Source organism: Dasypus novemcinctus, chromosome X, assembly GCF_030445035.2.
Source record: "Dasypus novemcinctus isolate mDasNov1 chromosome X, mDasNov1.1.hap2, whole genome shotgun sequence".
NCBI lineage: Eukaryota > Metazoa > Chordata > Mammalia > Cingulata > Dasypodidae > Dasypus > Dasypus novemcinctus.
In genome coordinates, this window is record NC_080704.1 from 109,447,818 (window position 1) to 109,472,801 (window position 24,984).

General features: G+C 39.5%; 1 non-coding gene and 1 pseudogene across 1 annotated transcript; both read left to right on the forward strand.

Moving 5' to 3' along the window:
- Positions 1-4,148: 4,148 nt before the first annotated feature.
- LOC101419869 (CWF19-like protein 2 pseudogene) lies at positions 4,149-5,143 on the forward strand (annotated as a pseudogene).
- Positions 5,144-8,288: 3,145 nt separating this feature from the next.
- On the forward strand, positions 8,289-10,507 carry LOC101416358 (uncharacterized). Its single transcript, XR_009184308.2, has 3 exons — positions 8,289-8,408; positions 8,825-8,897; positions 9,492-10,507. It is a non-coding gene; the product is annotated as an uncharacterized protein (transcript).
- Positions 10,508-24,984: the final 14,477 nt, after the last annotated feature.

Genomic DNA, 24,984 nt, shown 5'->3' on the forward strand with positions numbered 1-24,984 from the left:
TTTAAAAATAAAAAAAAATTAAAGCACAAAAACACAAAAAACTAAGTCTAAGCAGACCTAACCAGGAATTTCCATCATTGTGGCTGTGGTAGATTGAATTATGTACCCCAATTTAGATATATGTTCTTAATCTTAATTTGCATTCCTATGGGTGTGAACCCATTATAAATAGGACCTTTTGAGAATGTTATTTTTAATTAAAGTGTAGCCCAACTGAATGAAGATGGGTCTTAACCTGAACTTCTGGAATCCTTATAAAGAGCCAAAGCCAGAAGTAAGTAGAAAACTGGATAAAAAGAAGAAAGGAGATGATATCACCATGTGATGGGGAAGTCAAAGAACCCCAAGGATCACCAGATTCCAGCACTAAAAGGATAGTCTTTCGAGATAAAGAAAGCCCTGCTACTATCTTGATGTTGGACTTCCAGCCTCTGAAACAGTCAACCAATAAATGCTTGTCATTCAAGCCAATTCATTGTATGGTATTTGTCATAGCAGCTCAGGCAAACTAGGACAATGGCCAGCACGGATACTGTGGGGACGTTTGAAATGTCAGTGGTTATGACTCACGACTTCAGGTTCACAGCAACTCCATAAATATTATGCCATGAATAATGAAACACTCTTTGCTACAATCAACTGCAATATGTGCAGTATTTAGCTCTGAGTTTGGGCAGGACTACCTGGAAAACATTAGTAATAGTATAGAAGGTAAGCTACAGGTTAAGTTCCTGTTCCTGGATAAAGCCAATGACTATTCTGAATTGTTTGTGGAATTTGTGAAACTTATCCATGTCAAATTTCCAGAACATACCATTAAGGCTTGGAATGTGGTGACAGGAGGGATGGTAGAAGAGTTTATTCTTTCTAGAGAGAAAGCAATTTAAGGTAGAAATTTTCCCAGGATTTCTGTGCACCACTTGCACCAAGACATGGGTGGGCTACACTTAGTTGAACAAAGTGGTCAAGTATGCTAAGTCTGCTTACACTCTGAAGGGACAAATTATTTCAGTGGAGGCTGCCCATGTCCGACCTTTGGATCTGGAACAGATTTTGCCATACTGGGAGTAATATTTTTGAGCTTGCTGAGGGTACTGGAGGAGTGTTAAGGAGGAATGGTCAAAACTCTAGCTCTCCTAAAGGATGTGCTCTGAAAGAGAAATGAAGAAATATGCATCAGGAGTTATTGAATATAGAGCCTCAGAACACCAGACTATGAAAAGTGACTTAAAAAGGGAACAGAGAAAACACTATTCTGGATATCCTAGTCTTGTATAAGAGCTTTCTGGATGTTCCTGAATGGCAAAATGCTGCCCCCTTTTTCCTGCCCTCACATCACCTGGAAGACTCTGGGCTTTGGAGCTATCCCTAGTGCACTCTTGGGGCACAAAACCAGGACATAGATTATCTCAGAGGCCTAGGGTGTTACGACCCAGAACTCATGTCCTTATTGCTAAAATGAAAGTGTGCAGTTTTCTTTCTTTTTAAGCAAAGAGTTTTTACCTTAAATATGATCTTATTATCTTAAAAATGCACTTATATTTATAATCTGCTGTGACTAACTTAATTTCAAAGGTAACTGAGTATTATTACACATTGACACAGTGAAATAGCCCAGGAAGAAGAATGAGGGTGAAGGCCTGTATTGTCTGGTCCTTTGCCATGTGTGCACTGGTGAGTTGGTTGATCTCTTTCTAGTGCATATTTAAGAAAATATCACTTGATCATGAAGTGACCAACCTCATAACCAAATTGAGGTCAATACCCTCTGCCAATAACTCTAGTAAAAATGGTGTTAGAAGAGAGTCTATAGCTACAGGCACAAGAGTCCCATCCACCAATCATGTGGCATCTAAGCCCCCTCTCAATATAGAAGTGGAGTGGGCATCACCATCCCAAGGTTCACAGGATGGAGGAATAAAATACAGATTAGAGTCGACATACTGGTATTCTACTATAGAACTATTACGACTCCAGCAGTGGAAGAAACTGTAACATTCATGCAGAGACAGTGGCCATGAGAGTTGCTGAGGGCAGGGAGAGGGAAGAAGAGGTGTGATATAGGAACATTTTTGGGACTTGTAGTTGTTCTGAATGATATTGCAGAGACAGATGCAGGACATTGTACATCCTCCCAAAACCCACTGAATGGACTGGGGGAGAGTGTAAACTACAATGTAAACTATAATCCATGTTGTGTAGCAATACTCCAAAATGTATTCACCAAATGCAATGAATGTACCACACTAATGAAAAAAGTTGTTGATGTGGCAAAAGGGGGTTGAGGGGAGTGGGGCATTTGGGAACCTCCTATATTTTTTAATGTTACATTTTGTGTGATCTCCGTATCTTTTAAAAATAAATAAATAGTACTAAGCCCTCTCTCGATATAGAGGTGGAGCAGACATCACCAACCCAGGGCCCACAATGGAAGAATAAAATATAAATATAGATTAGACTGAACTTACTGGTATTCTACTATAGAACTATTGTGACTAGTAATGGAAGAAACCGTAGCATTGATTTGGAGAAAGTGGCCAAGGTAGTTGCTGAGGGCAGGGAGAGGATAGTAGAGATGAGATGTGGGGGCATTTTTAGGACTTGGAGTTGTCCTGGGTGATACCACAGGGACAGTTACTGGACATTGTATGTCCTCCCATGGCCCACTGGGTGGACTGGGGGAGAATGCAAACTACAATGTAAACCCCTATCCATGTGGTGCAGCAGTGCTCCAAAATGTATTTACCAAATGCAATGAATGTGCCACAATGGTGAAAGAGGTTGATGATGTGGGAGGAGTGGGGTGGGGGTTGAGGATATATTGGAACCTCTTACATTTTTTAATGTAACATTTTTTGTGATTTACGTATCTTTTTAAAAAGAAAATTTAATAAAAAATATTAAAAATAAAATAAATAAGTAAAAATTATATTTTAAAAAATGGTTTTCGAGTGGCTCTGATTGCATGTAAGTAGAATAAGCAACCGAGGGAACAATGAAACTTCTCCAATTTTTGTGCAGACAGAAAGAAGTTTCAGCTGTGGGTTAACCACCAAATAGCCGCCGAGCATCTGACCATCTTCCTAATGAGATGACACACTCCTCCCACCTCCACCCTCCACACACACAAGGGGAACAATACAAGGCAACTTTGCTAAAGGCCATATGAGGGATGCAGACTTCATGTACAGCAGCGATAAAGAAGGGAGAGATCATTTTCAGCTGAGATGGCTTCAAAGGCTCAGTGATGAGGTCTGCATCTCTACGAATGAACAAGATCAGGATCTAGGAGCAAGAAGAGGGCAGTTGGCAGGAAGAAAATGGCACAAAAGGACAGAGAGAGAAGAGGAAAGCATATTTGAGTCACAGTGACTCAGGGTTCCATTTGGATGGAGCAGAGGCCAAGCGGATGACAAAGCTGGGAACATGTGTCTTGGGGCTTGATTCTGATGAACATTAAATATCAGGATGATAAATGTAAAAAATTGTTCTGTGGGTTGTGGGTTTGCCATCTAGGACCTACAAGTAGGAGAATGAGAAGTTGAAAGCAAAAAAGAGTGAAGTTTAATTTTACAGTAGTCTGCAAGGTGTGTTAGAGGGAGGACCAGGAAACTCTGGAGGCAGGGAGGCCAGAGAAAATAGTCCAGATGTGAAGCAATAAGTGCCCACATCTATATATGAATGTTTATAGCATCTCTTTTCAAAATTGCTAAAACCTGGGAATAACCCAAATGTTCTTCAGGAGGTTAATGGATAAAGAAACTGTGACATATCTATATACTGGGAAAAAAGAAAAGAATGAACTATTGATAATGCAACATCTTGGATGCTCTCGAGGGCATTATGGTGAGTGAAAGAAGCTTGTCTCAAAACATTACATACTGTATAACTTCATTTATGTAACTTTCTCAAAAAGATAAAGCTATAGTAATAGAGGATTAATCAGTGGTTGACAGAGGGAAAGGAGTAAGATGTCCACTAGGAAGTGTTTTTTTTTGTAGTTATTAAATTGTTTACTATTTGTGATGTGGTTATACAAATTTAAACATTTGCCAAACTTCATAGAACTTTACACCAAAAATGCCTGCCAGGTTCATTGCACGATCATTTTTTTTTAAAAAAAAGAACAGAATTGGACAACAACTGTGATGGATACCAGAGGTAGATTGGAAAGTGAGAGGAATATTGAAGAGCATAAAGAGCAGACTTGGATTGCCAGGGCAGCAGATTGGCACCAGACTAAAGCCAATTTTGAAAAGGAAGAAATGTGTAAAGAACTTAAGCAACTTCAGAGTGAAGATATATGGATGCTACCTGATGTGAATGAGCAAACTGAACAATTCTCACAGGAACACTCGGTGAAGAAAAGGAAGAAAAAAGACAAGCATTCCCAAAAAAGTAAAGAAAAAGAGCAAGAAACAGAAATATGAAAATGAGTCAGCTGATAGTTCATCAAGCCCTGAATATGAGTGGGTTGAGGCTGTTCCATCTCAGACTCCCAGCAAAGAAAAGGTCTGGAAAGGGAATGACGAAATGTCAGAAAAAGAAGAAGACAACCAAGTTAGTCAGAGGGATGAGTGGATGACTGTTCATTTTATGTCTGCTAAAAGTGTATCATTATCATCACTCAATGCTAAAAAAAGAAACTCTAAGGAAAATGGAGCAGGAGAAAATCCAAGCAGTTGAGCAGTCCAGACTGTTGGAAAGAGAATTGAAACCATACCAGAAGGAAGGTGGGAAGGTCTTCCACCAGAAGATTGTAATGCATCATCAATTATGAAAGTTTCAGTAGTAGAAGACAGGTGGATTAAGCTGGCTAAAGAAGTCATATCAAAGAATAAAGGAGCAAGCTGAGAAACAAAATGGAAATTTGGAGGACATTGTAGCTGAAAGATATGGGTCAATGGAAATATTCCAACTGAAATTAGAAGAAGCTGAAAAACTGCATCCCCCCAAAAAAGATTATAGACAAGAACATTGGAGGAAACCAACATATTCAGATAAAGCACAAAATAGTAAAGAAAGTAGAAAATCAAATTTAGTAAATTATAATAAAAGTTCAAGGGATAGACATGATCCAACAGATATTGTAAACAATATCAATAAAGTTAAGTTTATCGATGATGAAAAAGATAATAGATAAGCTTGAAAATAAAGGATTGGACTGCATCTTTTTGGAAACTAACATGGGCATGAAGAAATAGTATCATATGGTTTATGAATGCATTCTTGTTCCAAAGGAAGTGGGAGAAGTGGCTCCTATCTATTTTAAGAAAGTTATAATGGAATCTGATGAAGAAGGATCCATGAACAAGTAATTGATTGATCTGTTTTCAAAAGATATCAAAAGTCTGAACCCAGAGGCTTACCTTACTCCTGTGTGGATTTTGACCTCCTAGGAGGGTTTGCCCATATTATTGAAGATCAGAACAAATTCCCTCTTTACTTTGGAAAAGAAATCTGACAGAATGCTGGATATAGAAACAAGACTTTGGAGGAGAGGAATCCAAGAAAGCTTTGAGGCCTGAAGGAAGAAAGCACTGCAATTTCCTCAGTGGTGGAAACCAGATGACTTCACCAAAAATGCATTGAAATATCCCTTTCATTTTTTATCTCCGCCTTAGATTCCTTTCAGTTTTATTTCCATAATCTAACTAAACAACTGATCCTCAGGCTATAGGGAAAGAGAGTCATGGCAGCAGAATGCTGTGGGTCCCTGACAACCCTCAATTTCTTCTGTGAACTTCATTTTAGTAACCATGGAGTAAGCACCCATACTGGATGTCCTGTTCACATTCCTGTTCTGTTACTAATTATTGGTTTTCTTAATATTCAATTAATTATAGAGACGGGCTTCTCTGAAGGAATATCTGGGACCTAGCAAATCACCTGTTCAAAGATAAGTGAACCTTCTCCAAGATTAAGTCTGTTATCTGGCTTCTTTTACATTTTGCAGAAAAGGCAACATATTCAGCAATAATCAAAATTTCTTTTCATAGGATTTTTTAAAATATAATTTATTGAAGTATATCATTCATACATGAACATGCATAAACAATAAGGGTATAGTAAAGATTGTGAACTTACAAAATAAACACACATAGCATCATACAGGGCTCTCATAAATCATCCCTCCACCAACACTTCGTATTGTAGTGAAACATTTGTTACAGTTTTCATAGGATTTTTAGAAGAGCTCTTCATTTTCAACCAGTATACAATATCACTGCTATTCTTTTTGCTAAATGAAAAAGAATACCCTAAAAATAATAAAGAAATGATAATGAAAATTTAATAAAAAGAGGAGTTGCTCTCCGCTATTGATTAAATCTGGTTATTGATTAAATCTTTATAATTTTCTAGCTATATTTATATTAAAACCTATCCATCATATAATAAAAAATTATCCCACAACTTTAGGATAAATTCTTTATACCTAAATATAAATTGCAAACATTAAGTCAGAAAAAAAGTATTTATTTTTTCCAACGCTTCCTTCCCTATGGTGGGCTCTATTGTTGGCTAAGGCCTCCTGCTATGTCCACACTAGACAAGAGACCTTCTCTGCCTCCTTCCCCTGACTCTCCAGCTGGCACCATTCTAGGCACTATCCCCACATCCAAGTACCAACGGATTGTGGGTTGCCTGATATCAGTTTCTCTTTAATTTTTTCTCACAACAATGATATTCTCTCTGCTTCCTGTTCATTACAATTATGCATGTTGATAGTTCCTCTTTTAATGGAACAGAGTGAATGATAGATTATTTTAACAGTGCTTTGAATGAATGAAAATTTCACCTGCTAAGCCGCATACCATATTGTGAGATACAGTGAATTCTTTCCTTTTTGGGTATTTCAAGAGTGTATGAGAACTATTTTCCAACAAACATCTTTTTTTGAGTCATCCCCTGCAAATTTGCTCATTGGAAACCTGGCTTTTCTATGGACTCATCTGATTAGCAAGGACCTGGATCCAACAGAGAACATGAGGGAATGAGGTTTTGTTACAGCAAAGCCAGGAGTACTGAACCATAGAAACTCACAACCAGCACTCCAGAAAGGTGGATGAACAGTTTTATTACACGCGGGCCCAGAGGAGAGTCAATCTCCAAATTCTGAGCCCTGTTTTTCAGTTTTCATAGGTTTATATAGGATTTCAGGTGGGATCAGCATAACTTTTGTTCATTGGCTAACGCGTTGCCAGGCAAAATTTTGCAAGCACTGGGGTTAGAGAAGCAGAATGCAGTTGCAAGGTTGCGGGCTGATTTACAGAAGCGGGGGTGGGGGGGGGTGGGGGGGTTATATCACTCGTTTGATATCTTTCTACTAGGCCATGTTTTCACAGGCTGATTTACAGAAAAAACAGGGGCAGGAGTTATTTATTTGATATTCTCCTGCAAGACCATGCCCTCACAAGCCGATCCACAGAAGCAGGGGCAGGAGTGACTTGTTAGATATTTTGCAAGGTTATGCTTTTTATTCCGTACAGTCTCTCAAGCTTCCATTTGAAACCAGAGTGGAAGTCATCCAGCAGCCATAAAAGGTCAGACATCTAACCCTTGAAAACTTGAGTTTAGCAGAAAGAAAGTAGTGAATTACTTACATAAAATTGCTAAGAAGAAAAAAACAGGTCTCTTTCCACAGATTAATTTGGTGGTCAATTTTTAAAGGTTTTTTTTTTTTCCTGACTCATCGGTATGTTGTGAATACTGACATTTAATTTTTAGCTGTTAAAAATCTTTTCCAGTGTTATAAATTGACATAACTAATTTGCCCTCCATATTGTGTTAATATTGCCTGAAGCATGCCTTTTTCATATCATTTATTTTTTTAAAGTATGCTGATTGTTCACAACAGAAAACAGAAAAATAAAGGACTAGAAAAGAAAAAAAAATCCCTCACTCTCATTCCTAGATTTCTTTCCATCCTCTCCCTAAACTTCTTAACTCTCGCCCTTTTAAATGCTGGCTAGGACTACAGGAAAAATGGTGGACTGCAGGGTTTTGGTGTGGGGTGGGAGTGGAGGGGGTAGGGGCAGGTATTGGGAGCAAGAGAGAAGAGGTGATTCTCCAAAAGGAGAAATGGTCGATTTCTCCAAAAGGCTGAGCTCCCCTGGTAATCTGAGAAAGACAAATAAATTTCTGGGAGAAGATACCAATTTTACTCAATTTTATTGTCTTTATTGTCTCTCATTGGCAAATACAAAAAAGACTGACAGTATTAAGCGGTGGGCAGGAGGCGGGCTGCAATGTTTGTGGGAGGGGTAACTGAGGACCCGAGCTCCTTAATGACGCGGCATCACGTGACCAGGAGTCGACGTGTGCAGAAGTCCTTACAGTCCAGGGCCTGTTTCCCTGTAGCAGCTCTCTTATTTCTGGAGAAAAGAGAGTGTCCCGGATCTCCTCAGGTGAGTATGAAGGTGGGCGCTGCCTGGGGAAACCTGGGGTCGAAGTGACAGGGAACAGAAAGCAAGCTGGACCGAAACTGCTTTCTGTACACGACTGGTCGCCAAACTCCCATTTTGTTGGGAAATTTGGGGTTGTTTGGCCGGGGAGAGGGAGGTGGAGAGGGGGAAGAGTAGCCATTTGAGGGTCCCGCGAGAGAGACGTAGAAACAATTTGGAAATAACTTGCTTCGCCCACTCCCTGCTAGCAGGGAAATGGTGGGTGGACACTGGGGGGAGGGCGGGGTTGCCATAAGAGTGAGTGAGTGAGTGAAAGGATGAGGACGTGGGAAACTTTAGACAAACAGGGCCTAGAAACGTGAAAGGGACCCGTGATCCAGGTAACAGCCTGTTCACCAAGCGCTCCTGTCCGTCTGCAGGACTCTTGGTCTTTTGAGCGCGGCACAAATCGAGGTGAGGGAAGAGGGAGGAAAATCCCCTGGATCCCTGCAGGTCAGTGTAAGTGTGCAATTGCCACAGTTCCCCTGGAATGGGGTGTGAGTGTGGATGTCACCGAAGCATATTCGGGGGTCGCCACAGCCTCTCCCCATCTGGATTAAGCGCCAGAGGCCTGTGCAGAGCCTGCAGCGCCGAGGGGGACGGGGGGGGCGCGGGGGGGTGTGTGTGGGGGTAAGGCTGAAGATACATGGAAGGGGAGGCCAGAGACTAGAACAGCCCACTCAGGTAAGACACTGGAGGTTGTGTTGGCCTGGGAAAACCCGAAAGGGCGGGAGTGGTGGAGATACGAGGCGAGGGAGGGGTTAATTGCTTCTGCGCTGCTCCCATTTCAGTGCTTGGAGAGGCCTGTAGCAGGGCCTGCTGGGAAAATGGTCGGCTGAAGCCGGAGGAGAGAAGATGGAGCTGGAGCGGGGAGGGAGGGGGTGGAGTCAGGGGAGTTCTGAGCCTGAGGGGAGTTCTAACCTCTGGTTGGAAAGCTTCCTACAATCGCGAACCTGAATCGGCAAAGGCCAGTCGATAGGGGAACCCTTATCCTGGCTCCTGCTCTGTTTGGCAGGCACCCAGTCGTTTTGTTTCCTTGTTTTCTAGGATTAATTTATTCAAAAAAGAAAAAATAGAAAAAAAATACTCAACATGCAAAATTTTTGCGAAGAAAATGAAGGAAAGCCACAGAACATGTCAAAGGCTGAGGAAGACCACCCTTTGGAAGATGCACCACCAGAGGCAGAAGGAAATCCTCACCGTCACAGAGAAGGTGTAAACCAGGAAGCAGAGGGCAACCTTAGAGGAGCGCTAGTTCAACCTGACCATGAGTTTAAAGAGGATACTCCTGTTAGGCATTTGGACCCTGAAGAAATGATTAGAGGAGTAGATGAGTTGGAAAGGCTTAGGGAAGAGATAAGAAGAGTAAGAAACAAGTTTGTGATGATGCATTGGAAGCAAAGACATTCCCGCAGCCGTCCTTATCCTGTATGCTTTAGGCCTTGAGTTATTTTTTGTCTCATATTAAATTCTGGCACCTGCTTTCTTTTTGTTAACACTTTCTTATATATCTTTGACCTATGTTTTACTTTGAATCATCTGGCAATACTTTGTTTTAGGTAGTTTGCTTCTTACCAACATCTTGTTGGATTTTGTATTTTGACCCATTCTCCAAGTCTATTTTTCAATTGGGTAGTTTCCACACATATGCATGAAAAGATGTTTATTCCATATTGTAAAATAAAACATAAGTTACAAAACAGTATATTAAGTATCAGCTCACATATGTAGGATAAAATTCCAAACTATCTGTTTGTATGTGTGTATGTACATACATATATCAATAACTTGTCTGTTTATTTCTGAATGGTGTGAGATTTTGGTTCGGGGTTTTTTTTTCTTATGTGTATTTTTGTTGAACACATTACTTGTGTCACACGTACAAAGAATTAAGGATTTTTTTTATAAGTAAGTCAATTAAATAGTTTGCAACCAGCGTATAAGGGTTAATGAGGGCACTTAAACTCTTGATGAAAGAACTATAAGCAAAGAAATGTAAACCTCACTTTACCTCTGGATCTCTTAGCCAGAGGAATAAAATTGGCAATTACAGATAACGCTCATTTTAGACTCAGTCTTTTTATGGGGGAAATATTTGCTTCACAGGGTTGCTGAAGGAATGAAATGAGGTAGAAACTGAGCTGTGCTTTGTGGGCTCTTGTTTCCACCTCTGCATTACAAGACCACAACCTACTATAGAACCATTAATTATTTGAGGAAGGGCCCTGGTATAACTCAAGCTGTGCTCAGGAAATTTCCAGTAGGCTAAAAAGTGGGGGTTGCATGCCATTCCCCTGCTGTTGAGCCCCACCATGCCTGCTTTGTGCTGCTGCCTCTTCTGGGTCCTTTGCTCTCTGTTCTCCACTGCTGCTGATGCACTGGAGTCCTCTTGTGCCAGAACCCCACTTAGTTCCCTGGAGTCTCCAGTGGGCTGAACCCCCCATCCTGTCTTGTAAAAGCTCTCTCTGCCTTATAGTAACACTTAACAAAGATGGGTACTGCTTCAGGGTTGCTTGGGCCACAATGTCCTAACAGACTACTTAGCAAATGGCCCTTAATGTTTGTAATCATAGGACTCAAACTCTCCGTAGGACTCAGAAGCGATGAGTCCATTTGGGAGTTGGATGAGGTACAAATTTGGGTGAAAGCCATCATACTGTAGCCAGAGATGCTGCCCTGGGTCTAAGGAATAAGGTTTTGACTTGTTTAACCCTGAAGGCTCCTGACAGCCCTGACATACTGGTTCAGAAGACTTGGGATGCTTGTGTAAATTGCACAGTGTAAAACAGCGAACAGTCCCCTTCTCCATCTTCCCTGCTCCCCCATCTCATTCCATCCTTTAATAATTGGAGAGGGGTGCTTGCTAAGGCCCTAAGTACATTGTAAATGTACTTGATGTAGAATGGCCACCCGATATATTTCCCCTATAGAAAGAACAATGACTATCTTTTTCCTCCTGTTATCCCCACATACTTGTAGGTGTTTAATACATAGTGTTTTAATATTTGGGATTTTTTTATTGATTACTAATGAGCTAGAAGGTTTTGTCCAAATTCTATTACCGACTGAATAATCCACAAATCTTTTCATTCCTCTAGTTAATTGTTTTATCAAATGTTTTATCAAATATCTTGCATAATCAGCTGCATCAAAATCACCTGGAGAGTATCTTTAAAATCCTAATTTCTGGGCTCCATCTAAGACCCACTATTACACTTTATGTAGATGGGCTGGAAAAATAGTATAGTTAAAAAGTTCCTCTAGTTGCTTATGATACATACTAAAGCATGAAGACCTCTGGAATATACAGCATGCTTTCCATTAAAATATGAACCAAAAAAAATTAGAAAATATTGGTGAATGTTTATTGAATTTCAGGAAGTAGAAGGCCAATAAAATCATTTTTTAAAGTATCTTCTAAAGGAAAAGACAGATTTATACATAAAATCTTAAAGCTTCTTTTCAACAATAGTAAGATCCTAGAGAGGGAATATAATACAAGATGCATTTTTTAGCTGAATACCCTATAAAACTATGCATTCCCTCCTTTCAATATGAGTAAAGTTTATTAGAAATAGATTAAAAGTTCTGTCGTAATCAGCTCGCTAAATGGTGAACCAGCCCTGTGACCTTGGCTTTTTGTTTTCACTGGGATATTATTTTTGGAGTGCTTCATGTCTCCAAATCATTAAAGGTTATGACACACTGATGGATGCTCTTTGGCTGGAATTCTGACTGGAGTGAGATTTGGCTCCAGGGACTCACTGTGCCAGTTTTTCAAAAGAGGGTAACTCCATTCTCCAGCACTAGAGGGATGGAGCTCAGGTAGTAGGTACCAGACCCAGATAGGCTGATGGTGAGGTTGTCCTGGAGAAGGTGGGCTGGCCTCACTCACCTACTCTCTTGGTGACCAGTCCATCCATGTGCTCCCTAGACATAAGTATCTTAGTTCAAAGAGAATGTTTCCTCTCAATCACCACTACCGCTATCATCATTGCTGATATCATAATCATCACCACCATCATCATTATCAAGGGGTCTTGCTGAGTGAATACTCATGGATTCCTGTTGGGCACAGGCCACGTAATACACAGGTTTGAAACAATCATTTGCCAAGCCCTGGAAACCCATCATCTAAGAGTTGGCCTGGTATAATGGAAAAGGTCTGTGTAAACAAAGTGTGAAATCAGATTGGTTTGTTCACCTATAAAATGAGTATAACCATATATAACTTAAACTGTTGTGGGAAGTAAGTGCAGAAAACTCTATGAAATGCCTGGCGTATAATAGGCCTTCAGAGAATATTAGAGCCACCATCATCATTATCATTGCCATCATCATCATCATCATCATCGCGAGATGTTGAGAGAATACACAAATAAGAACTCAAAAATGTGAGCTTCCTTGGCCCCACACCACTCTCCTAAAGCCAAATCCTATTTGCATTTCTTTCATCCAAGTTTCTCCCTTGTATTAAAGAAAGGTAACTTCTACACAAATTAAATAGAATAAATGTCATTCACTTCGTATTATAAGCAATAAGCGAATTATATATATATATATTTACATTTGATATGCATTCTGATGCAATTTCTGTAATGTAGGATAAGAAAACATCCTGTCCACATTTCCATTTTATTTAGTTTCCTGCCAGAAAATTTGAAATCATGGGGAAAGTCTTAGTGTCATGAATTACAAATTATGATATAAAAAGATAACATTGGCATCGAATTCTATTCCTGATACACTGTTTCATCAAAAAATCAGTTGCAAAATACTCACACACACATACATAAGCTTAAGGATAAGTATCAACATATTCAAAATGAATATTCCTAGATAATGTTATTATGGGTAATTTGGAGCTTCATATTTATCCTTCTCTATTTCTAGTTTTAATTTTTTTCAGTGAGTGTGTGTAGCTCTTGTAATTAGAAAAATATATAGGTTAAAACAGAGTAATTCCATTTCTCCTTTCTCTGTAGCTGAGACACAGACTCTTGGCTCTTCCGTTTCCTCGTACTACTGAGAAGTACCTGGTAAAAGTGTTGGACCTGTGTGGGTCCTGGCTGAGAAGCTTTCTATGATCTCGTCACTCTCCATTGCCAGCCAATTTCATGCTGTAGTTCTCTCTTTGGTCACAAGATGGCACCTCATATCTACTTTCTAAATATTCTCCAATAAAGAGATAATGATTTTGGAAAAATAAAATAGTAATAAACATTACTTTCATTATGAAACTCTGGTTCCTAATTCAGTTTTAAAGGTTCACAGGTATAAAAAATACAGGAAGACTATACCCTCATGCATTTGCTAGAGACTCTCAAAATTACATTTCATGTGTTAACTCTTTGACCACACATTTATTGGATACCTGCTGTGTGTCAAACAATGCTAGCCAAAATCTACTTATCCATCCAAGATTTCTCTCCTGAAACTCTATATTCAAGTTCCTGCCGGAATTGTCCACTTGGACCATAATTAATATATTTTCTAACATATGGGCATGAGTAGATACATATTCATCACTTTTATCCAATCTGTCCCAGAATCCTGGAGGCTTACCATGTAAAGTAGAGGCAGTATTAAAAAGCAGGGAAGACATAGGCTTTAGAGTCAGAAAATCCTATCTTAAAATAGCCATTTGCTTATTTTAGAAGTCTTGTAATTGATCAAAAGGGATCATAGTAACCCAGGAAGTAGACCAATTATATGAGGTTTCAAATATAAGACGTACCTATACTATCCATTATGCCTTTGACAATAACTGATATAGATGATTTCCAAAGATGTGCGTCTTTTTTATCCCAACATTTATTAATCTCCTGCTAAATACTCTGACACTTGGCTAAATCCTGAGACAGCAATGAACAAAGCAAAATTCCTGCCTTCGCAATGCTTATATTCATATTTACACTCTTGAAATTTTTTTTCCAGAAGAAAAGTTGGCTGAGTGAGAACCTAACATCAAGGTTGACAAATTTGGTGATACGCATATACAAGGTGCTAGGTTACACAAACATCTTCAGAGAAACACAATGACAGGGACAGCAACCTAAACTCTGCTTCTGGAAATGGTTTAAGAAGCCATTCCATAGTCCTACTTGTTGGGACATATCACCACATATCACCAAGATTTTTTTGTGGGAGTTCGAACAGCAACATTTATACACCATGGAAGTGATCAGGTTTCTATGGGAAGAAACTAAGACTGTTAGTGAACAAATAGTTTGAAAGCTTGATAATACTAAGTATCCAATGTGAACTGGGAACAGACTTCGGAAGTTAAAACAGAAAGGAGAATATAGTTTAGTAAGAAAAGTCCAATTTGTTGAATCAGTACTTGATGTGGAAAGCCAGCAAAGAGTTTATCCAAAACAAGAATGGACCTGCCTCATTCAACCACCATCCAGTTTGGGGTGAAAATAGTGGTCAGGAGCCCCAGAGCAAGTGTTCAAAGAGTGAGTGGAAGGAAACTTAGGAATGGTAAGAATGGAATAACAGGTGGTATAAGGATCTAGGCAAGATTGGAATAGAGCAAACAACTCAGACTAAGAGTAAGCAAATCTGTATTAACACAGGTGCCAAAGGTGAAACTAGATTCAGACTAGAAATATATTAAGGCTATAATATAGTATTGTCTCAGGAAATAAAGTTGCTCCCAGGGGTCACATTTTCCTTTTATCTCCTAAATATTCCACAAATGGAGTTCATCTCCAATAACAGCTAAAAGTTGATATGAGAATATGTGAAAATGTTCTGTACAAGTCAGTTCCTCATTATTTGGAGAATTCAGTGGCTTTTGCAGAAAGAGGATTTCCCCAAGACATACCCACTTTATAGGACTCCTTTGAGGATAAAATGGCTGAATGTGACATCTTCCCATGAGGTATTCAGGAATCAACCTTTTATGGATAAGTACAATACTTGGTGTAGGGATCCCAGAAGAGAGGTTGTTTCAATTTTTTAAGAGAAGGATTTTGTGACTGATAGAATGTAAACAATATGAAAGAAAGTATGTCTAGAGGACCCGGATGATTTCTGGTGGTATTAATTTAGATACCTCAGAGAGAATTTTTTTGTGTGGGAAGAGAAGAACTGAGAAAGAGCATATATGTAGTCCAAGATGGTACATTTAGGTGGAAAAAAAAAAGTAAGTTGGATAAAAGAGTGTGGGGTTCACAAAGAGAGATATATGCTGGAGTCAACAGATTTGGAAATTAGTGCTTAGGTGATAGTGAACATCCTAAGATCATTTAATCCTTGTGGGAGGCTGAATAATGGCCCCCAAAGATATCCACATCCTAATCCCTGGAACTTGTGTACTTTATATGGCAAAAGTGACTTTGCAGAAGTAAGTTAAGGATCTTGAGATGGTGAGGTTATCCTGGATTATTCAGAGGGCCCTAAATGTAACAGCAAGTGTCCTTAGAGGGAGGCAGAAAGTTATTGGACTTCAGAAAAAGAAAAGGCATTGTGACCTGGGAAACAAATTAAAGAGATATGGTCACATGTCAGTAGCCAGCAGAAGCTGGAAGAGGCAAGGAACAAATTTTCTCAAGGAGTCTCCAGAAGGGACAAGCCCTGCTGAAGCCTGGCCTCCAGAACTTTAAGAGAATAAATTTCTGTTTTTTTTAAATCCAGATTTTGTGATAATTTGATACAGTAGCAAAAGGGAACCAATATGGTTTGTGGATTAGAAAGAGAAGGAAAAAAGTCTATGAAAGAACCCTAAAGGATACCAATATTTCCAAGAGTCTACAATATAGCTTACCAGCTTTAGCAGTTTGATATTCTTTATGAATTTTAAAAAATAGATATTGGATTATGTTTGTGAACTTATTTGTTCCTCTGGGCATATAAGATTATATTGGATTCAGAGGATTCACTTTTACTTGATTAAATAATGATTGGGGGCTTTGACTGGGCTACAGTCAGTAGAAGGTTGAATCCCCACCCCAAGAAACTGCACCGCAGAGAAGGGATGTTGGAGTTTTGAGCTAGAGCCTGGGGAAATAAATACACAGGAGAAGAACACAGAGGAATAGAGACAGCTCCACAGACATGATAGAGACCCCAGAAAGAGAGATAGCTATTCACCTGATGGTTCACAGTTAGCCTTGTGGAGCAAGCAGAGCAGCTGAGCCTGGAGAGAATTGAGCCCTAGTGAAAGAGACAAAGCCTTGAGACCCTGAGAGTCTACAGCTGACCTTGTAGAGAGAATAAAGCAGCTGACCCCAAAGAGAAATGAGGCCTTGGAGGGAAACAAGACTTATCCCAGCCTACAGCCGATATTGGAAGAAGCAGAGACCATGGAGCCTTAAGAGGAAGAGGAAGGCTGAACGTTGGCATCCATCTTGCTCCAATACGTGGTAACAGACTTTGGTGAGGAAAGTAACTTATGCTTTATGGCCTGTAACTGTAAGCTTCTACCCCAAATAAATACCCTTCATAAAAGCCAACAGATTTCTGGTATTTTGCATCAGCACCCCTTTGGCTGACTAATACACTGGCTATGACAATAAGTGGTGGTGTCAAACAAATCTGGATTCAAACTCAGCTCTAATGTTTCTAGTTGTGTGATTTGGGGCAAGTTATTTAAATTACATACCCAAGTTTACCTGTAAAATTGGACAAGAGCAGAACCTAACCCCAAAGGGCCTTTAGGAGGATTAAAGTTACAAATACATTCAAGGCACCTGGTACTTAGCAAGTATTTCATAAAGGTAGTTTTGGAGAGTCATGTGTGTTACTATGATGTACAGCTATTATTACCGTGTAGTTAATAAATGTTTTTAATGTGGGAATGAACCAATATTGAATACCTATTCTTTTAGAGCAGTTGTATTATCCAGCTCAGTGCAGCAGTGTAAGACTCAGGGCCAAAGCCTGAACTGTTAATAAAAAAAATAATGCATCTATCTGGACTGGTGTGTGTGTGTGTGTGTTATATACATTTTGGGGACCAACCAGACCAATATGCAGCTGACTGATTATTTGGTGAGGCAGCAAAATCTTTCTTTACTTTAATACTTACTCATTGACTGTGACAACAATTCTCTATTAAGATGTCTCTCCTTCCTGATCTCCATACTACCTTCAGGTAGCGGAACACAGAAGTGAATTATGGTTACAATGTTAATGATAAGTTATCTCTTCCTAGGAGCATGAACTGCCTTTCAAATCCCTTGCTTCCTTCTAAAGTTTTTAACGTAAAATTAACAACAACCAATGACCAAAGAAATACAAAAGGAATAATGCTAAAGTGGAATCTGGAGCTAGTGGAATGTTAAATAAAAGCCTTTTAAAAAGAGGTTCTCGGGAAGCGGACGTGGCCCAGTGGTTAGGGCATCCGTCTAACACATGGGAGGTCCGCGGTTCAAACCCCGGGCCTCCTTGACCCGTGTGGAGCTGGCCCATGTGCAGTGTTGATGCACGCAAGGAGTGCCTTGCCACACAGGGGTGTCCCCGTGTAGGGGAGTGCACCCCATAAGGAGAGCCGCCTAGCATGAAAGAAAGTGCAGCCTGCCCAGGAATGGTGCTGCACACATGGAGAACTGACACAACAAGATGACACAACAAAAAGAGACACAGATTCCTGTGCCGCTGACAACAACAAAAGCAGACAAAGAAGAACACGCAGCAAATAGACAAAGAGATCAGACAACTGGGGGGGAAGGGGAGAGAAATAAATAAATAATAATATTTTTTTTAAAATAGGTTCTATCTCAAAACGAAAATAGCTTTATTGCATTTCTTATTTAAATAAAAACTGTGAAGAGAATTTATGAGGAAAAAAAAAAAGGCAAGGTACATGGTGGAGGATGGTGGCTGTGCAGGGAGGGGTGGAAGGAGCAGATAGATGACCAGGGAACAGAGGAGAAGCAGAAAAGTTCCAGTTCTATGAGTGACTTGGGGTGTAGACCCTCCCTGGTAACTAGAGAACTGCAAACTCCAACAGTAGGGAGGTGATGCCACTTGTGGTCCCAGGGATTGGCAAGGGTCGGAATCAGTGACAGGTCCGTGTGCACTGAGGCACCATGCGTAGAAGGATGGATGGGGGTTGTCTGTAAGCGTGTTTGTGTCAGGAGGGGTGACTGTGACTGCCAACTGTGAACTGGGGTGGTGGTGGGGGTGGCAATCTCAACAATAACGCTAGGCCCCAACGTAATTAGAAGCCAATGTGTGCACAAGTCCCTCTTGTCCAGGTCTTTTTCCCTTAGCAGCACTCCCCTTTTCCATAGAGGTGGGCCTTCATCTTGGTCCGAGAGGGAGAAGGAAGAGGAAACCCTTGTTGATTCTGTTTCCCTAGAGAACCCTGACTAATAGGAGGAAGTGAGATTCAAGATATGAGACAGATTAAATGTCATTGTTGACTCTGAAGATAGAGGTGACCAGGAGTCAACGAAAGTAGGTCGTCTCTAGAAGCTGAAAACAACCTCTGGCTGCCAGCCAGCAAGGAAAAAGGGATAGCAGTGCTACAACTACATAGGACTGAATTGCTCCAACAACCTGAACGAGCCTGGAAGTAGATTCTACCCCAGAGCCTCCAGATAAGAGCCCATGCTGTTCTACAACTTGATTTAAGGTTTTGAAACCTAAAGCACAGAACCCAGTTGAGCCCACCTGGACTTCTGTTTTAAGCTGCTAAATTTATGGTAATTTGTTATACAGCAGTAGAAAACTAACACACCAACATACTTTTTTTAAAAAAAAATGCACTTCCCTACTTTCTGACACTACAAGATGCTACAGGCTCATCTTGTATATTCCCTACCCTAGACCTATGATCAGCTATTTCTCCAAGGATCCCTGCTTCCTTTTATTAGAAAATGGTATTTATAAACCAAGATCTGGGCCCTAGGTGTGTTCAATGTTAATGGAATGGCATTACATGTAGGTCCCCTCAGTGGACAGACCTGGTAAATAAATGTGTTTGTGCTACTCTGTATATACTCCAAGTATGCACACATACACTTATTTCTCTGTCTATATGTCTATTAAAATAAACATGAGTTCATATTGATGTCTCCGACTCTAATCCAGTTAATTTTAGCATAACTCCTTAGTTTCTTTGCAGCTTCTTTCTCTGACTATAAGAAACCTGCCTCCCATTACCTAAAATATATTAATTTTCTTGTTCAACTATCATATCCATGTAATGAATTGCTATACCATACCTCTGTGAGAAACAAATATAGCATCTAGATTATGGTGTTTGTGTATAGCTCTTTTTGTCTTTAGCTTTGCAGTATCTAGTCAAAACACCATTTTCCAAAGTTACTTACATCAGCTCTGTTATTCCCTACCCTTTCACTGAAGAGATGTCATACATTTGTAATACAGTTAGATGCATTTGTCACAGTCTGTGTTCCATACTGAATTCTACTGACATCCTGGTTGAATTTTTTTAATTCCATGTATCAGGGATTCTCAACTTTGGCACTATTGATATTTTGTGCTAGATAATTATTTGTTGTGGGTTAATGAATTTTTTAATTACTTTTTCATTGTGATGTTTATATAATGTAAAATTCACCATTTTAACCATTTTAAAGTGTACAATTAGTGGCATTTTATACATACACAATGCTATGCCACCATCCCTACTATCCAGTTCCAGAACATTTTCATCACCCCGAAAGGAAAACCCATACCATGAAGCAGTCAGTCCTCATTCCTCATTCCCCCCAGCCTCTTGCAACCACTAATTTACTTTATGTTTCTATAGATTTTGCCTATTGTGGATATTTCATACAAATGGAATCATACATTATGTGGCCTACTGCATCTGGCTTCTTTCATTTGGTAGAATGTTTTCAAGGTTCATCCATTGTGGTGGTTTGAACTTTTATGTACCCCAGAAAAAATAGCTTCATAAATCTGTTCCATTCCTGTGGATGGAAACACATTGTAAGTAGGACCTTTTGATGAGGTTACTTCAGTCAAAGTGTGCCCCACCCCAATTAGGATGGGTCTTAATCCTATCACTGGGGTCCTTTATAAACAGGATGAATACAGAGAGAGAGAGAGAGAAAGCCACAGAAGCAAGAAGCTGAAAGGAACAAAACCTAGAAGAGAAGGCAGAGACCAGCGGATGCCGCCATGTGCCTTACGATGTGACAGAGAAACGAGGTATGGCCAGCAGCCACAATCTTCAGGGAGAAAGCCTTGCCTTGATGAAACCTTAATTTAGATTTTTAAAAAGTCTGAAACTGTGAGTAAATAAATTCCCATTGTTTAAACCAACCCATTTCATGGCATTTCCTTGAGCATCCTAGGAAACTAAAATATCCATGTTGTAGCATATATCCAGTACTGCATTTCTTTTTATGGCTGAATAATATTCCATTGTGTGTATATACCACAATTTTTTTATCCATTTCATTTGTTGATGGGCATTTGGGTTGTTTCTACTTTTAGCTATTGCAAATAGTACTGCTATGAACATCCATGCACAATTTTTTTTTTCATTAAACACCCGTTTTCAATTTGGGGGGATATATATGTAGGGATAGAATTGCCGGGTCATATGGTAATTCTACATTAAACTTATTGGGAAACCATCAGACTGTTTTGCACAGTGGCCACAACATTTTTAAAAACAAATCCTAATGATGCATATTAATAAATCATACACTTGATCCAAAGTATACAATCGATGGTATTTGGTATAATCACAGAGGTGTGAATTCATCACTTCAAACATTATTAGAGCATTTTCATTATTTCAATAATAATAAACAAAAAACAAACAGGAAAATTCTTCACCTCTCAATCTATCTATGCTTCCCCTGCTGTACACAGCTGCTATTTCTGGCTATTCTTGCACAATTTTTTAAGGAATTTTATTCTGCCCCCCTTAGATGGCTCCTTCTTCTATTTGCTCATCGTTTGTGCTGGTCTGCTCTTTTTTTTTTTTATGCTTCCTGTCTACTCATTGTTTGTCTTCTTTAGGAGGCACCAGGAACTCAACCCAGGACCTCCCAAGTGGAAGGCAGGTGCTCAACTGCTTGAGCCACATCCACTCCCAAGCAGTTTTATTGAGATATATTCACATACCTTATGATCTAGCCAAAGTATGTAATCAATGTCTTTTAACATATTCACATTGTTGTGCATTCATCACCACAAAAGATTTTAGAACAATTTCATTACTCCAAAAAGAAAAATCACACATCCCTGAGCAGTCACCTCTCAATCCCTCTATCCCTAACCAGCCCTATATAACCACTAATTTAATTTCATCTTTACAAATTGATTTATATTTACATTTTATATAAATGGAATCATACAATATGTAGCACTTTTGTCTGGTTTCCTTCACTTAGCATAATGGGTTTTTTTGTCTGATACATCTTGCAGTATTAACATATATTAGTTCAGTTTCAAAGAAAAATGATCTTATATATGCAATTTTACTCACATTCATATTTCACATGCAGTATCACTATGCTATACATTACCAGGTTATATTTTTTAGCTTTCCTTTTAGTAATATACATGACCTTAGAATTTTCCTTTAAACTACTTTCATACCCACATAACAGTACTGCTAGTTACAGACATTATGTTGTGCTTACACCTTTTCAATTCATTTCCAAAGATTAGCACAAATCCCTTTTACTAATTCTGCACAAGTTAGCCCTCAGCTTTCAATTCTGTAGCCTCATTCCATTCTCTGGTGACCCATATTCATGTTATTAACTCCATGAGATTACACAATATATTTATTTCATAGTAGCACAATTGTATCATATTTGTCCTTTTGTGTCTGGCTTGCTTCACTCAACATAATGTCCTCCAGGTTCATCTATGTTGTCATATGCTTCACAACTTCATTTCTTCTTACAGCTGAATAATATTCCATCTTGTGTATAAACCACAATTTGTTTCTCCATTAGTTGGTTGATCCATTTTAGATTCCCATTAGCAAGATACAAAGGTTTTACTTTCTCTACATCCTTCCTAGCACTTATTCTCCATTTTTTAAATTGTAGCTATCCTAGTGGGTGTGAAGTGCTATCTCACTGGAGATTTTTGTCAACATTACTGGCCTCTACCCACTAGATGCCCGTAGCATTCCTCTAAGAGTGTGACATCCAAAAATGTCTCCAAATATTGCTAAATGTCTCTTGGTGGGCAAAATTGCTCTCAATTTAGAACTACTAGCAAAGGGTAAAAGTCATTTTTTATGGTTATAGTTCTATGGGTTTTAGCATGTGCATCAACCAAAACAGTACCATATGGAAGATTTCCATCACTCTCAAAATACCATTGTGCAGTGTCCTTATTGTCAACAGATCTATGGCTCTCCAACTCCTGGGAGTCATCAATCTGTTTCTAATTCTATGGTTTTGCATTTTTCAGAGTATCTTATAAATGGAATCATACAATATGTGTAGCCTTTAGGAGCTGACTTCATTGACTTAGCATAATAGACTTAAAATTTATCCATGTTGTTGCATAAGAAAGTAGCTTTTTTTAATTTCTGAGAAGTATTCCTTTACATGGATGTACCAGAATTCATGTATGCATTCATCTGTTGAAGGATATCTGGTTGTTTCCAGATTTGGGTAACTATGTGTAATGGCATAAAAGTGATTACATGTATTTGGTACCTTATCATTCTGTCTGGCTTAGTCATAAGTTTCGCTTTGAGCAATCATCTCAGTTAGTTCTGCCCTGGGCATACCTGCAACTAGCAGGGACTATAAATCCATATGATTTGGAATATAAGAGTCATCCTTAGTCTCGCCAAATGGCCCCTGATGCTTCTTCTCTGAATGGCCACTTGCTACTTCTGCCCTGTCATGCCACACAATTTCCTAGCAAGGCCTGTATCTCCATATGGCTTGGATGATAAGAAGCTGCCCTCAGCTTCTCCAAATGGCCCTTGCTGCTCCAGCTTTTTGCACCATATATTTTGAAATGGCCAATCCCCAGTATCCACAAGAAAGCCCGAACACTCCCCTCTGAGTCACAATAAAGGCAATAGCCCAGAAATCGTATGTGTTCTTCTATCCACCCTCCCCCACAAACCATCACAGGAGCCAAGATTAGGTTAGTAGTGGGTCTGTCTACCATCCTCATTCTCCCCTCTCCCTCTCCAGGACCTCTGATCTAAAAAAGTTGTCCTTTCATGCATTTTTAAATGGCTAACTATCTGTGTTTCACCTTATCACCCAAAGAACTTTCACATAAGATCCAAGAACTCTATAAATATGATGCTGTGAACATTTGTATACAGACTTGTATGAATATAAGTTTTAAATTTCTGTGGGGGACATTACAGGAGTGAGATTTCTGGTCACATGGTAAGTGTATGTTTAACTTTTTATTTTTTACTTTTATTTTTTTCTTACAAAGCCATCTTAATAAATTTTATTTTTAATAAAACTATTTAAATTAAAGTTAACAGATCACGTAGAATGTTACAATAAAAAAACATGAGGTTCCCATATAACCTACACCCCACTCCCCCACCCCCATGTTTTTTGTAAATTTTATTTTTTGAAGATACATACATCACAAAAAAGGTTATGTTATAAAAAACATAAGAGCTTCCTGTATACCCCCCATTCCCCACCCCACTCCTCCCACACCAACAACCTCCGCCATCATTGTGGCACGCTCATCGCATTCTGCGAACACATTTTGGAGCACTGCTGCCCCAAGGGGATGATAGTTTACTCTATAGTTCACACTCCCCCAGTACGTTCAGTGGGTTATGGCAGGATATATAATGTCCAGCATCTGACCCTGCAATATCATTTCGGACAACTACAAAGTCCCAAAAATGCCCCCTCATCACATCTCTTCTTTCCACTCCCTGCCCTCAGCAACTACTGTGGCCACTTTCTCCCCGTCAATGATACAATTTCTTCTATTAGTAGTCACAAAAGTTTTATAGTAGAATATCAGTAAGTCCACTCTAATCCATATTTTATTCCTCCATTCTGTGGGTCATGGGATGATGATGTCCACTCCACCTCTATATTGAGAGAGGGCTTAGATTCCACATGGATGATGGATGCCATTCTCCTGCTTGCAGTTGTAGATACTCTCAGTTCCTTGGTTTGGGGTGGCGATTGACCATCTTCACCTCCCTGTTAGCTGACCTTCATAAATCCAATGAACCAGAGAGTAGGAGTTGCAAATCTGCTGAGGCTCAGGGCCCAGTTGGCACATGGACAGTCGAGAGATTCAAGTCTCCTGGGTATATACCTATGCTAGCACCAACCAAAGGTTCATTAAAAGTGACAGAAGAGTCATGTGTAGAAAGGCCACATCTGAGTCCAACTCCATCACACTTAGGGACACAAATTCCAAAGTTGGGCCCACTGACATGGTACTGAGCTCCAGAGCTATCTGCCATGACAATATCTCTGTGGGTCTCCATAGCCTTCAGTAGAACCAGTACCTGAGGTTGTATCCACTTTGGCTGTTTCTGGGGTACTCCTGAGGAATGCATAAGTGTGACCCCTCTGATGACCTCCTGACTCTTTTCTGAAGACTCTTAGCCATATAAACTCATTGA